This window comes from Pelodiscus sinensis, chromosome 1, assembly GCF_052426305.1.
Source record: "Pelodiscus sinensis isolate ZL-2025 chromosome 1, ASM5242630v1, whole genome shotgun sequence".
NCBI classification, from domain to species: domain Eukaryota; kingdom Metazoa; phylum Chordata; order Testudines; family Trionychidae; genus Pelodiscus; species Pelodiscus sinensis.
The window spans coordinates 80,801,213-80,816,432 of NC_143052.1; positions in this window are offsets into that span (position 1 = coordinate 80,801,213).

Consider the following 15,220-nt stretch of genomic DNA (forward strand, 5'->3'; position numbering starts at 1 on the left):
AAGTGAGTCTCTCTAAGGTTTGCAAACTGCTGCTTTGTGCTTTATTGCTAAATATTTGCAGCTGAGGAGAGCAACGGTGACATCAAGTGGCCAGCACGAGGTTATCGTTATAAATGGACTCATTTTTCAGTGAACTGAATACAACACAGGAATCACAAAAGATGTGAATTAATTCCTATCAAAGGTTAACTGAGGTTTCAATTAGATTTTCCCCTCCTAGAGATCATAGTTTGCATTTTGATTGAGCATCTTGGTTCTGATTTCAAATGAGCTCATCTTATTTCCATACATTTAATTTCAGAATATTGTAATAAAACATCAAGAAGATATAGTTGCATTTTGAAAACTTGGCTGTAATTGGGAAAAATAATAATTCGTCCCACTGTTCAGCACCTTGAATTGCATATGAGCTGAAATTCAAACTATGATTAGCTGGTGATATCAGCGGATGTTTATTTTATACTAAGGTTTATTCAAAATGATCTAATTGGGAAAAAGCCAAGAGGGCAACATGGTAATGTTTCTTCCTTTGCTATATTTCGTGCCTTTTTGAGAATGTAAATATATAATAGAGGGTATTATAACTGAGGGTGAAAAGTCTGGTGACTTTGTTTGTTTATGAGTTCAAACAATTGAGTCATGTTACATTAACATCCATTCTACATTACTGACTTGCACTTGTTCGTGATCTGGGGTAAATTTTTCACAAGTGCAGAAGTCCCATTTTCAGTAGCGATTTAGGCACCTACATTTCATGCAAAGTCAGTGAGACATGGAGTCCTAATAACATGATTTTCAGATGTGCATAAGAAGTTAAGTCCCCATGTGAATGACACACCTTTTGTAAATCTCAGTGCTACCAACCAAAGTCCTTTGGCTCAGAAATCACAAAGATTCTTTTGAAAAAATGTACCAGTGGTGCCTTACGGTGAAGCTTCAAAAGTCTTCAAAATCTGAAAAACGTGGTTTTCATAAACAATTTAAGGGTGGTAGAAATATGAGAGCAGAGAAGAGAAAATGCCTGCATTGAACCAGTCTGCGCTAAGATTTATAGTTCTTATGTCCTGTGTGAAACAGTTCTACATCTTCAGAGTGATGGTCTGGGTGGCTTAATAGACTTGCTTCATCTCTGACTAATATGAAACCATAAGTCAATGAATCCATTGACCTTTGACAGTGCTGCCCCTTACCATCTGTAATATTCCAGAGTGTAGTCACTTTATTAAAACATCTCTGGGCATATGGGTTTTCTTTCTTGATGAACAATATGTAGCGATAAATAGCCTTTCATCATGCTTACATAAGTTTGTATGTGAGTGTTGATACGGAAACTACTTGAGTAGCTTCTGTAAACACAATGCTCCTAACAAAGAAAACAGAATATATACACCACCATTTCTGTCAACCGTTGGCAATCAGAATAAGGTGAATGGCATTATACCACTCTTAAATTCCCGTTCACAACATTTAACAGCCTAAGCATAGGCTATCTATCTTAGGTATATATATTCCCCCTTATCAGAATGTCACAATTTCAATGTATTTATCCCTACAATGCAAGGTAAGAAAGTACTATTGCTTCTGTGTGAACATGATCATGTAATTAAAGACTATGAAAAAGCATAAACTCAAGGGAATTGAATTAAGACAAGCTTAATACTGGCATTTCTTAACTTCAGAACACTTGACATTGAAACTATAACATTCTTTTAATATTGTTTTTGGCTATAATTATATATATATGCAATACAGATTTTGTCTTTCAAAGTTATGTATGATTTGCCTCTTTGAAAGACATATATTTATGAAAATATGAAAGCAGAGTAATTTGGGCCAAGTCCACCTCAAGCAGGTACTGGTGGCAACTGAAAGCAAATGGACAGTATTAGTGGTCCCTCACCCCAGTGTCAGTATAGAGTCATGTTTCCTCCACCTCATTCAGACATCTTCTTTATTTTGTTTTATTTAGCCAGTGTTCTCCTTTGTCTTCACTCAGATTTCCCGTTTCCCCCTTCATACCCTTTTCCTCTACTCCTCCTTCTAGGTTTCCTTGTCCACTGGGATTGCAGCACCGTGCTGCACTTTGGGTGAGCTCTGCTTTGGTTAGAGGAGCTAGCAGCCATGCTGGGCCCCTGGGCAAGGTGTGTGGGTGGGGTGGGGGCTGGCTTTGCACTCCCAGATGGGGGAGAATTGCTGGGTCCCAGAGCCACTACCCACTTTGCCCCCCCATTGGTAGGCCTGGCTTTGGGCAACTTCTAAAACTTCCTTTTCTCTCAGAATATATAGGCAAAGTAGGAAGTAGATTTGTAGTTTTTTTGGGTCCAAAAGGGTCCTTTATGATTACCTGGTCTGATCTTCTGCATAGAACAAGTCAAGGGATCGCACCCAGTATTTGCTGCAAAATGGTAGCACAGACCTATATACATCTGTCTGGGCAGTGAGTACAATAGAAAAGGTGAATGGCACATGTGGACCAGAGTGATTCTAAGCTACAACACTGTGGTACTTTGGAAGAAACAGTCAGGTTTAGCAAGACCGTGGGAGACATCTGGGCTTTTGTCATGATGCAGTAACACAGTTCAAAAAGGAAAATTCATTTCAGTGGTGACCCTATTGCTATCCAAGAGCAAATTCTGGAGATGCAAATGAAAATCATCCTACAAGCAGGAAAGATTAATGTAGTCATCTACAAATATTACCAGCCATGGTCTTTGTGCTTTCAAACTGCATTAAATCAAGTTAGTAAGGAGATGGACGGGGATACAATGTGAGAAAAGAAATCAGCCTGTCCATTCTCTTCTCTCTGCGAGTGTCAGTGGGGTGACACACAGCATCTCTGAGTTTCACCTAGCGCCATCTGGGGAGGACTGTGCCACAGCCAGAGCTGGAACATGTATAATGCATGCTACAGAAAAGAAGCTTATTACAGCAGACTGCTTACAGTAACCTGGCCCTGCAAGTATCATTGAACTAAAACAACCCTGTAAGGGAAAGGGAAAAAAATCAGCAAAGATAATACACTAAAAAAAAAGTCTCTTGGTTCCAAGGCAAAGGACCCTTAGCTACTGCTGCCTTGCCATCATATTGTACCAGACACCACACAATACCTGGGAAGCTAACTACCATAAAGCCACAGACATACCAAGGGACTTCCACAGTGCTGCTTCCTCATTATTCAGAAGGGCTGAAGGCTCACTATCAGGGGAGCCCCTCATTGCTAATGCTTTGACACAAAGGTTCTGGCTCCTCGAGCCTCACACCACCTTCATACTACTAATTCTACAATTAGCCAGGCTCTTGTTCCTCCACCATCCCCGCTCCTCTTGAACCCTTGCCCTCATGTTCAACCTTGACACCAAGCGGCAGACTCTCTTACCACGCAGGAGGGCATGGGGTCTCTGGTGGGCTAGTCCATATTCCACTCTGATTCCATTGACCCCAAGGGATATTAGTGTCTCCTTCACTGAGCTGTGAGCATGGGCCTGTATCTGGTATGGGTCACCCATCCCTTCTGTAGTGAGAAGACCCTGGTGCACATTTATAGGTATGCCAGGTTGCAGGCCCTCTTCTGGCTCCTCCAAAATTTTCTCAAACCAAGATCTATTCTCACAGTGCACACAAGAGGATACAATCACCATAATTACCCAGAGGCATTGAAGGTGGATTGGCAGGCCTGGCCTTACGGCAAGGCGAGCAAAATGATTAGCTTGGGCCCCACAGCTGAAGGGCCCTGCACTGCCTGGCACCTGCCCATCCCCACCACATGTTCACTGCCCTGGTTGGGAGCCACCTGGCTGCATGATGCGGTCAACCACAGAAACTAACTTCGTCAGTTCCTGCCCCTGCTCCCTCTCCCGCAGGTACCAGGGGAGGCGCTGGGCTCAGTCCTCCGCTCCTGTAAAGGGGAGGAGACAGAGATGGCCACCAGCCCATCCTGCAACTGCTTATAACACACCCACACCCTGAACCTGTTCTGTGCACGGGATGCCTAGGCCAGGCAGAAGAGATTCCAAGTCTGGGATCATCTCTGTCTAGGAGGATGCCCTGGTCAGAGTGAGGTGAAGAGAAACCCTGCTCCATTGAGAGAATTCCTCCTTCCTCCCCATATCCTGTAACATCCTCCTCCTGTGTAAGGGACAGGAACAGGGGAGAGGGATCCCTGGGTCTGACACATGGGGTAAACTTACACCAGCTCACTGAAACATGAAGCTGACTCAGTCGTCTTCAACTGTATTGAAAATGGTCTCAAGTCACAGAAAATCGTACAATAATCTCCAAAACCAAAACATTTACCTTCAATACAAGTCTTTTACTCTGTTAGGGTATGTCTACACAGCAAAGTTATTTCGAAATAACAGCCGTTATTTCGAAATAACTTTACCAGCGTCTACACAGCCAAACCACTATTTCAAAATTAAATCGAAATAGCAGAACACTTATTTTGAATTTGGTAAACCTCATTCCTGGAGGAATAGCACCAATTTCAAAATAGCTATTTCAAAATACAGCCGCTTCCCGACTTACGGCCACCTCCACTTACGACCATCCGCACTTACGACCAAAACGGTCATAAATGCGGATCTGAGTTACGAAGGGCGATCTGCGCTTATGAACAGCACAGTCGCCATGTAACTCTATGGCCATAGAGCCAGCAGTTGCTGCACCTGACACATTGGCCACAGCATGAGCCAGGCAGCCAGTGCCAGCCAGCCCTCCACTGCTCCCCAGGACCAGTCTGCCAGCTCTCAGGAGCCTGCCAGGGGCCGAAAAGGCAGGCACCTGTCTGGTCCAGTGCAGAGATCAGGGACCTAATTCAGGTTTGTGGGGATTCCTCCAAAGTCCATGATCTCCGCACTAAATGGAGGAATGCAACCATCTACAGGCAGATGGCTGCCAGCCTGGCCACCAAAGGCCACATGCGAACCCAGGAGCAGGTTCGCAAGAAAATAAAGAAGCTGTGGCAGGCATATACCAGGGACACAGGGGGCAGCTCCCAACCGGGGCAGACCAGACCCCTGTCCCAATTTTGGTGCCGTAGACTGCATCCTGGGGGGCAGGACACTCTGTGCCCCCCAGGTGGTCATCGACCCTGGGGCAGTGCTTGCTGCCTCCTGCTGCTCCAGCCCCTGCTGTCTCCCCAACTACCGCTCTTCCTTTCACTCCTTCTCCCCCTCCCGTTTCTTCCTCCCCACCCTCCCCACACCCCCAGGGATGCCGAGGTCCCCATACTCTCAGTGCTGGGAGACAGTTGAGCTGGTGAGACCTCCAACCCTGAGCCCTGAGCTTCTCCTCCCTGTTCCTTCCCTTGCCTCTCCCTGCAAGCTCCCTCCTCCCAGGTTTTCCCCTCCCCTTTTCCACCCTCCCCTCTTCCACCTTCTTTCCCCAGTCTCATCTCAGTTTCATTTGCCTCCACCCGAGTTTTGTTCAATAAAGAGGATTTGTTGTAATGAATACACGTGTCTTTTATTGTACAGCAGGAAGGGGGGTGAGGGAGGGGTAAATGGAAGGACGTGAGGGAGAAATGAGGCACAAGCCTCCAGTGGGCCACTCCAGGGAGACTGTTACTGCCTGCAAAACATGCTGCTAGGCTTGCAGCAACACGTCTAGGAGAAGCACCAGAGTGCCCCGGGGCAGCTCCGGCACCATGCTGCAGAGTGCTGCGGTGTCCTGAGTGAGGGCAACCAGAGTACGCAGAGAAAAAATTGCTTTGCTGTCCCTCAGCGAGGTAGGAAAGCAAGCAAGCAGGGAAACCTTAGAACCGGCTGTCGGGGGGAGGGTCCCTTTAAGCACAGGTCTCAGGTAGCCTCAGGCAGCAGCCACACAAGGTAACTCCTGACCTGATGCCCTGCCAGAACCAGTTCCGACCAGCCTTAAATGCGATTCAGTGTCCTATCAGTGTGGATGCACTATTTCAAAGTAGAAAAATGCTATTTCAAAATGTATTTTCTGTCTAGACACGTTATTTTGAAATAAGCTATTTCGAAATAACGCTGTAGTTAGACATACCCTTAGACGCTAGGAGTACCGACTAAATGTTTAATAGACACCAGATCTGTTTAAAAAAAACCTGGGTCTCTAGTATAAGCTGGAAGTCTTGGACAGTTTATACTAATAGACATTGGGGGCTTCTATCAGTATTGATGTCATAGGGTATGTCTACACTACAAAGTTAATTCAAACTAACAGCCGTTAGTTCGAATTAACTTTGATAGGCGCTACACAGGCAAACCACTAGTTTGAACTTAATTCAAACTAGAGGAGCGCTTAATTCGAACTAGGTAAACCTCATTCTACGAGGACTAATGCCTAGTTTGAATTAAGTAGTTCGAATTAAGGGCTGTGTAGCCACTTAATTTGAACTAGTGGGAGGCTAGCCCTCCCCAGCTTGCCCTGGTGGCCACTCTGGGCACCACCAGGGAAACTCTTCTGCCCCCCTCCCAGCCCCAGAGCCCTTAAATGGGCACGGTCTGGCTACGGTGCCTGTGCCAGGTGCAAGCCTGCCAGCACCCAGCCAGCAAACCCTGCACCTGGTACGGCACGAACCAGCCACCTGCTGTCACCCAGGCCTCCGCCTCTTCCCAGGACCAGGCTGGTGGCTCCCAGGAGCCTGCCCGGGGCCGCAAGAGGCGGGCGCCCGCCTGGTCTAGTGCGGAGATCGTGGACCTCATCCACGACCTCCGCACTAGGTACAGGAAAGTGGTCGTCTAGGGCAGGATAGGTGCCAGCCTGGCCACCCAGGAGCAGGTTGGCATGAAAATCAAGGTGGTCCAGTGAGACCCCCAACCCTGAGCCCTGAGCTTAGAATGGCCGTACTGGGTCAGACCAAAGGCCTGTCTGCCGACAGCGGCCAACACCAGCTACCCCGGAGGGGATGGACCGAAGACAATGACCAAGCCATTTGTCTCGTGCAATCCATCTCCAGCCTTCCAAAACAGAGGCCAGGGACACCATTTCTATCCCCTGGCTAATACCACTCCATGGACCCAGCCTCCATGAATTTATCTAACTTCTCTTTAAACACTGTTATAGTTCCAGCCTTCACAGCCTCCTGCAGCAAGGAGTTCCACAGGTTTACTATTTGCTTTGTGAAGAAGAACTTTCTTGGCCATAAAGAACTTTCTTTATTAGTTTGAAGCCTGCTACCCATTCATTTCATTTGGTGTCCTCTAGTCCTTCTATTATGAGAACTAATTAAGAACTTTTCTTTATGCACCCTCTCCACACCACTCGTGCTTTTATAGACCTCTATCGTATCCCCCCTCAAGTCTCCTCTTTTCTAAGCTGAGAAGTCCCAGTCTCTTTAGCCTCTCTTCATATGGGACCTGTTCAAAATCCCTGATCATTTTAGTTGCCCTCCCCTCTCCCACCCTCTCTCTTCCCCTCTCCCACCTCCTTTTCCCAGTCTCCCCGAGTTTTGTTCAATAAAGAGAGTTTCTATTTTTGAACACATGTGTCCTTTATTTTGTACATCAGGAAGGGGGGCTAAGGAGGGGTAAGTGGAAGGAGGTAGGGAGGAATGGGGTACGAGCCCCCAATGGGGAGGACTGCGGTGGCTCTGTGGGCTCCTCGGGGTGGAAACTCTTCTGCAGCCCCCCGATTGACCCCTCCCAGATGGCAGCCTGCGGCAAGTGCCGCCGGGCTGATGGCCAAGTGCTGTGATGTGCCGAGTGTGGGCATTCAGGGCACTCCAAGGCAGGACTGCCTTGCTGTCCCTCATCGAGTTAGACAAGCGAGCAGGGAACCCCTGAGAACTTTCTGTCCGGGATGGGGCCGGGTCCCTTTAAGCACAGCCCTTGGCTAGCCTGAGACATCAGCTCCACGCTCTAAGTCCTAATCTGATGCCCTGCTGGCACTGCTTCCGGCCAGCCTTAACCTAAGTTCAGGGACCACTCAATGTGGACATGCTAGTTTGAATTAGCAAAATGCTAATTCGAACTAGTTTTTTAGTCTAGATCCGTTAGTTCGCATTAGTTTAGTTCGAATTAACTAATTTGAATTAAGTTAGTTTGAATTAGTGCTGTAGTGTAGACATACCCATAGTGAACAATAAAGCATGGCAGATGACATTGAAATCGATGCCTGCGATGAATTAACATGGTCTCCAGTTGACCTGGAAGGGGAAACACTTCATAAGACCCCTTGGTGGATGGGGTCTGAGCTGGCCAGTCCCACCCTCAGGAGCCAGAAGGGCGGGGCTGGGACTATAAGATTAGGGGCTTAGAGTTCAGTTAGAGCCCAGCAGGTGAGCAGACCAGATGCTCTCCTGGCCTCCCCAGGAGGGAGGCACAGCTGTCCCACCATCTGAAGGATGACTGGATTTGGACCCCGGGACCACTGCCTGATCTTGGAGACAGGCCAAGGCCACCCCAACCACCACCAGACGCCCACAGGCCGAGAGGGCCAGGTTCCATCCCAGGCCCTGGAGACTGGGTTGCACCACCAGGACCTGTGAGTGACCCAGACCCTGAGCCTATGGACACCCTGCAAGCACATCGTCTACAAAGGACCCTGAGAACCAGCAGGTGCACCAGGAAGGCCCCCAGGGGAAACTGAGAAACAGCCCAGGAGTAGCTGACCCAGTGACAGCTGATGAAATGGAGGTCGGGTGGGGCAGCATGTTGTGGCCTGGACCTTGCTGACCCACTGACCAGGTCATCATATTGTGGGAAGGATCCCCGCTGACCCAGTGGCAACCCACGCTGCCACTGTTAGGGCCCTGGGCTGGGACATAGTGGAGCAGGTGGGCCTACGTCCCCCCCTGCTACTCTACCATCTGGGGAGGCAGGTTCCCCCTGTAGAGAAAAAATGCCCTGTGCTTGTCGGCTCTCCTCTAGAGCAAGGAGATCTGACTACCACTTAGCCTGCAGACAGGCCTGAGCATTAAACTGTATAAACTGCCTTTGTACTGAAATGCCCTGACCTGGGTATAGCTCCACAAACTGCTGCTCAGTCTATAATCAGACCTGAGCCTTTAACTGTTTTGCTTGTCTGTTTGTTGCCCCTCCCTGAACCAGGGCCGTGGCTACTGAACTTTATAACTGCTTGCTTGTTTGTTGCCCCATCCTGACCCAGGAACCGGAAATTCCTATTTTGCTTAGTCACTATAGCAGGTCAGCATGTTCTCCCGCTGACCCGGACTGTTATAATGCCTTTTGACATTTTTCTTACATCTAGAGATGTTGTGGACTATATCCAGTGAGCGACTTGTGCTGCCTGGGCTGGACTCTGTAACCCCTCAGCCGGGTTTGACTTAAACTAGAGCATCCAGGGGCCAGGCCCTGCTGTCAGCGTGCTGCCTTGGGCCCCACAACTCCTTGACTGGGCCTGTGGATTGGCTATGTGCTTTGGATGGAAAGTGATTCCCTGATCAGAGTAGCAACAAGATGACAAGCAGAAATGAAGCTGCCCAAAAACAACATAGCAAAGAGCTGTGGAAACTGAGCTGAAAAGTCTGGGCACAGCTGGGGGACCATTGAAAGGCTTGATCCCAAGCAGAAGTGGAGGAGCTTTGTTGTTGCCCTGAGCCCCAAAGGTGTAATGGGGACATAATGATAATGATCCCTGACAGATGTTGGTCTAACCTGTTCTTAACTGACTGGTCTTATCTAAGCACTTGTGGCATTTAATTTTCCTACAGAAAATTATGTCAAATGTTTGTAACAATTTCCTATGTCAGGGGAATGGCCGGTAGTCAAATGTAAATGAAGAAAGTCTCCCTTACAGATCCATTTAAACAAAAATACTTCCTTCCTCGGGAAGAGAGAAGCCTGGACAACAATGAGCACAGACACCTTCCATTAATAACAAAGTTCATTTCAGATGTTACTATTATGCAAAGTACCATTCCAAATACCTTATATCAATAAAGTGATAGCTGAGTCACTTTCAGTCTTGGTCTCACAAATCCAGTAAAAGGAAAATTACTTGGCCGAGGAGCTAAAGAATCAATGACAATTGTGAATGGGAAGAAAATAGGACTCATAGGGTTAACCCAACATTTTTAAACCTCCAGACAACCTAACTTGTAATGCCTTCCATAACACAGCAGGATCATTCTTCCACATCCTACTTAGAGAATGGCATGTATGAAGTGAATAAATTAATTAGCTGGAGATACATGGGTAGAGATAGATAAGGATTTTAAGTAAACTGCCTATAGAAGACAGCCTGCCTTTTTTTAATCTTTGATCTGCTGATAATCTTCAAAAGGAGTGTATGATTTCCACTAGCCAAATATTTTTATCTCTGTTGGGAGTGTTTTGGCAGGTTTTCCATCTCTAGGAAATGAATTGGAAACATGAGTGAAACTTCAAAGCAATGGCTTAAGGTGATCTTTCATTTCATGAACTGCACACTGCTTCTGCAGTTTAACAATATGCTCAGTTCTTCCTGTCTAATGTGCTTTTTTAGCCGTCGAAGAAGTTACATTCATGAAAATCTTACTTCGGTACGTGAAATATTTTTGCAGAAATGAATGTGGAGTATTTTCCAATTTACAGGTGTAAAGAGAAGTATTTTATATTCAGCTTACATGTTGTCTTTTACCAGTTTGTTCACTCAAATAAGATAAATTTGGATTTCATTAGTTTTTTTCTTCTTTTATTAGAAAGTTCCAGTTCAATTAGACTGTTTTCCAGTAAAGAATAATAAATATTACATACCTTATCTGTACAAGTGGGAGCCATATTAGTGACTATTAAAATTCTAGATATTTATGTGTAAGTAAGAGAAACTTTCACTGTATTTGAGACCTAAAATACCAATCTTGCAATTACAGGGCATCCCCACTCTACATCCAAGATATGTTCAAAAAAGTGAACGTATAGAAAAAGGACATAAAGCAGGGAATTTTTTTCCCACGGCTGACTTCCTTTTGCACAAATTGGTCGTGTGTGTGTGTGATGGAAGAGCGGAGAATGGGAGGACTTAAAATAGAACAGTTCCCACAAGCGTCAATGATGCTACTGCAAAACCAACGTATACTGGGGAGATTTATGGCTGGGACGCCCTGTAGTTCAATAGGATTTCAGAACAAAAACTGTGATTCATTCATGCCATGCTCTGTTATTGGCTTACTGTGTGATCTTGGGAAAGTTGCCATGCCATTCATTTTTACTTCAGTATATCTAGTGTAAAATGCAAACAATAGCCATTAGATTTATTTATTTATTTTGCTCAGAAGGAAATGGGAGTAGCCCTGAAAACTTCTCTGGAGGAATCAGAAATATAAGAGGGATGTTCTTCTGGTTAAGTCTCTCGGGGTACATCAAAACTGCATGGCTATTTCAAAATAAACTATTCTGGAATAGTTTTTCCGAAATAGGTTATTTCAAAATAGCACATCTATGCTGCAGGGAAGCCTCAAAATTAGTCCAAGGCAGGCTTCCCTAAAGTAGATGTGCTATCTCTATTTAGAGTCCCAGGAGGCACTGGGTTGGAAGAACTTAGAATGGCCCTGGTGAGGGGCTATTTTGAAACAGCAGCAGTGGAGCATCTACACATGCCTTATTTCGAAATAGTTATTTTGGAATAGGAGTTATTCCTCATAGAACAAGGTTTACAGATTTTGGAATAAGCTGTACATTATTTCAAAATAATTTTAAAATAACTGAATGTCTGTGTAGATGCTCACATTGTTATTTCAAAATAACATTTGTTATCTCAAAATAACAGTGCAGAGTAGACACACCCTGGGAGATCCAGGCTCTATGAATACAATCTACCATATATCTTTAGACTTCATGAGTAAACTTAGGAAAATCATTTAATTTCTCTGTCTCTCAGCTCGGTAAGGTAGGGCTAATACTTCCTTTCTTCCCTTGCCTACCTTGTTCATTTTGGCTATTTCTCCACTTGTCACACCAGAGATCAATCTTTTGGCATTCAATTTAGTGGGTCTAGTAAGGACCCGCTAAATCGAATGCTGAGGGTGCCCCCGGTTGGCTCCAGTACTCCTACTCCTCACAAGGAGTAAGGGAAGCCGACGGGAGCATTTGCTCCTGTCAACTTCCACTCTATTGTGATGGCACCATGCTTGGCTTGAGCTATGTTTATTCCAGTTACATTATTTATGTAGTTGGAGTTGCATACCTTAAGCTGACCTTCTAGACCTAATATATACCTGGCCTTCGAGTGTAAACTCCTCGGGGCAGGAACTGCCTCTTATTGAATGTTTGCATATTGCCCAGCACAACAGGGCACTGATGTTTTTTGTGTCTTATAGATACTGCAGTAAGAATTGTCCTCTATCAGGCTATGTCTAGACTACAGGCTTCTTTCAGAAGAGATCTTCCAAAAAAACTTCTTCTGAAAGAGAGCGTCCACACACAAAAGTGCATTGAAAAAGCAATCTGCTTTTTTGAAAGATAGCGTCCACACTGAATAGATGGTATCTCACATTTAAGTTGATATTACTATGGACATAGTGACCACCAGGACACCTGTGCTTTTTCCTCTTTCTTCTTCTTTTCAAAGAACTCCCTCTTCCCCATTCACATATGCCTTTTTCCTAAAGATCTCTTTCGGAAAAAGGCTTCTTCCTCATAGAAAGAGGATTATCAACACCGGAAAAACCCCTCTGTTCTTTTGATTTACTTTCAGTAGAACGCAACTGTGGTGTGGACGTAACTCAGGTTTTGTCGGAAAAACGGCCATTTTTCCAACAAAACTCTGTAGTGTAGACATACTCTTAGTTACACTAATACTGTAAAAAACAACAAATGGTCTGGCGGCACTTTATAGACTAACAAAACATGTAGATGGTATCATGAGCTTTTGTGGGCACAGCCCACTTCTTCAGATGACCGGACTATGAGTTCCAGTCTCAGCATCTATCTATTTATTTTGATCTGCTTAGGTTTAAGTATGCATTCTTCAGATACTTAATGATGTCTCACACACCCATTTCCTTTTTCCTTTTTTTTTTCTTTCTTTCTTTTTCTCCCCCTCCTCCTTTCCCTCTCCTATTTATTTCGAATTTTCATATCTCCTACTCATAGTCCAGTCATCTGAAGAAGTGGGCTGTGCCCACGAAAGCTCATGATACCATCTACATGTTTTGTTAGTCTATAAAGTGCTACCAGACCATTTGTTGTTATTTTCTGTAATAGACTAACTCGGCTACCCCTGAAGCCACTAATACTGTAGTTCATTTTGTTATATGTTATATATGGATCCTGACTACATAAATTAATACTATTTGCCTCCACTCCATGAATTTCACTAGGTGAAATTCTACGGCATGTGTTGTTTCAGGAGAAAGTCTTGATAATCATGGTGGTCCCTTCTAGTCTCTAAGGGTATGTCTACACTACCCCGCTAGTGCGAACTAGCGGGGTAATGTATGCATACCGAACGTGCAAATGAAGCCCGGGATTTGAATTTCCCGGGCTTTATTTGCATAAGCCGGCCGGCGCCATTTTTAAATGCCGGCTTGTTCAAACCCCGTGCCGCGCGGCTACACGTGGCATGGGCTAGATAGTTTGGACTAATGTTCCACGAGGCGTACAGATAGTTCGGAATAGCTTGCTAGTCCGAACTATCTAGCCCGTGCCGCGTGTAGCCGCGCGGCACGGGGTTCGAACAAGCCGGCATTTAAAAATGGCGCCGGCCGGCTTATGCAAATAAAGCCCGGGAAATTCAAATCCCGGGCTTCATTTGCACGTTCGGTATGCATACATTACCCCGCTAGTTTGCACTAGCGGGGTAGTGTAGACATACCCTAAATCTATGGAGGACTTGCTATCTCACCACTGCTGTGGTTTCCATGCATGATTTTAGCAACTAACTGTGGCTATTTAGGTTCCAAAAGTGACAGAGGAGAATTCATCTTGTTTAGGAATAGTGTGGGACTCACATAACTGGCCCTCTCGCAAGGCCTGATAAGAGCAAAGACTGGGGTGGGAGAGGGTGTGTCTGGGGTGTTTACCATGTTCACTGTTATGAGATTCTGGGTGATGATACTGCTGGTGGCATCCCTCTTGAAGCTGTCACAAATTAGAGCAAATCCCAGGGCTGCTCTCACTTACAATTTGGGCTGCTCCAGTCCAGAATTCAATGGGCACAAAGGACATCCTCTACCAGAATTAAATTAGATTTATGACAAGTGGATATAACAAACAAATTGAGTGTGAACAAAGAAGGTACAGTATGAGCAACCTACTGCCACATAACTTAGCTCCTACACAGTTTAGGTGTGTGTGTGTGTGTGTGTGTGTGTGTGTGTGTGAGTGAGAGAGAGAGAGAGAGAGAAATTAAAAAGTTCTCACTTGAACTAGAAGATATATAAATGAACAAATAAAACAGAACTCAGTAATCCCTGCCAGCAATCTCCCTAGCCTTGGTATGATGCCCTCTGGAACCCAAAACGGAATAATGTATGTAGATTTTTCAACTCTACCTTGCCCTAGAGAAACTGTGCCTGCAATTAATTAAGAGTATACAAACAGTTTTACACATTATCACAAAATCAGCATAGTTTTGACTATTAGAGTATTCATTCCAACTCCATTTTCCTTTTTCACATTCTCTAATCATTATTTTTAAGAGACTCAGCTTCCTACTCAAAAATAAAAGTGGCAGTTCACAGCAGAGGATATTAGCGAAAGGCAGAGAGAATACTGTATTCCCATAATTATTGCTTCAGTGTTTAGCTAAATATTTAATGCCCTACATGACTGGCAGGGTTCAAATTACTAGTGACCATGATAGGTTGGAATCATGCAATGGTATCTCAGGTGAAAATAAAATCCATACAAATGTTGAACAGATTATTAGTTAAGAAAAAGATGACTTATCCATATTGATATTCTTAGCACGTTAATTTGATAGTAGAAGGTTTGAGATGGAAGGGGTGAGAGGTGTAGCTCTATCGGCACATCTACCCAGCAGAGCAAAAGTCAAATTAAGCTATGCGACTTCAGCTACATCAACTGCATAGCTGAAGTAAAAATAGCTTATTTCGGCTTTTGGCACTGTCTACACAGCAGGAAGTCAAAGGAAGTGCACTCTTCCTTCGACTTCCCTTACTCCTCATAAAATGAGGGTTACAAGAGTCAGAGTAAGAAATCCTCCAGCTCGACATTATTTCAAAATAATGGCTGGCTGTGTAGAAGCGCATTTTATTATTTCAAAATAACGTCAGTTATTCTGAAACAACGCTGCTGTGTAGTCATACCCTATTAGAGTAGTTTTTTCCCAGATAGAGATAAAAGCCTAGGAT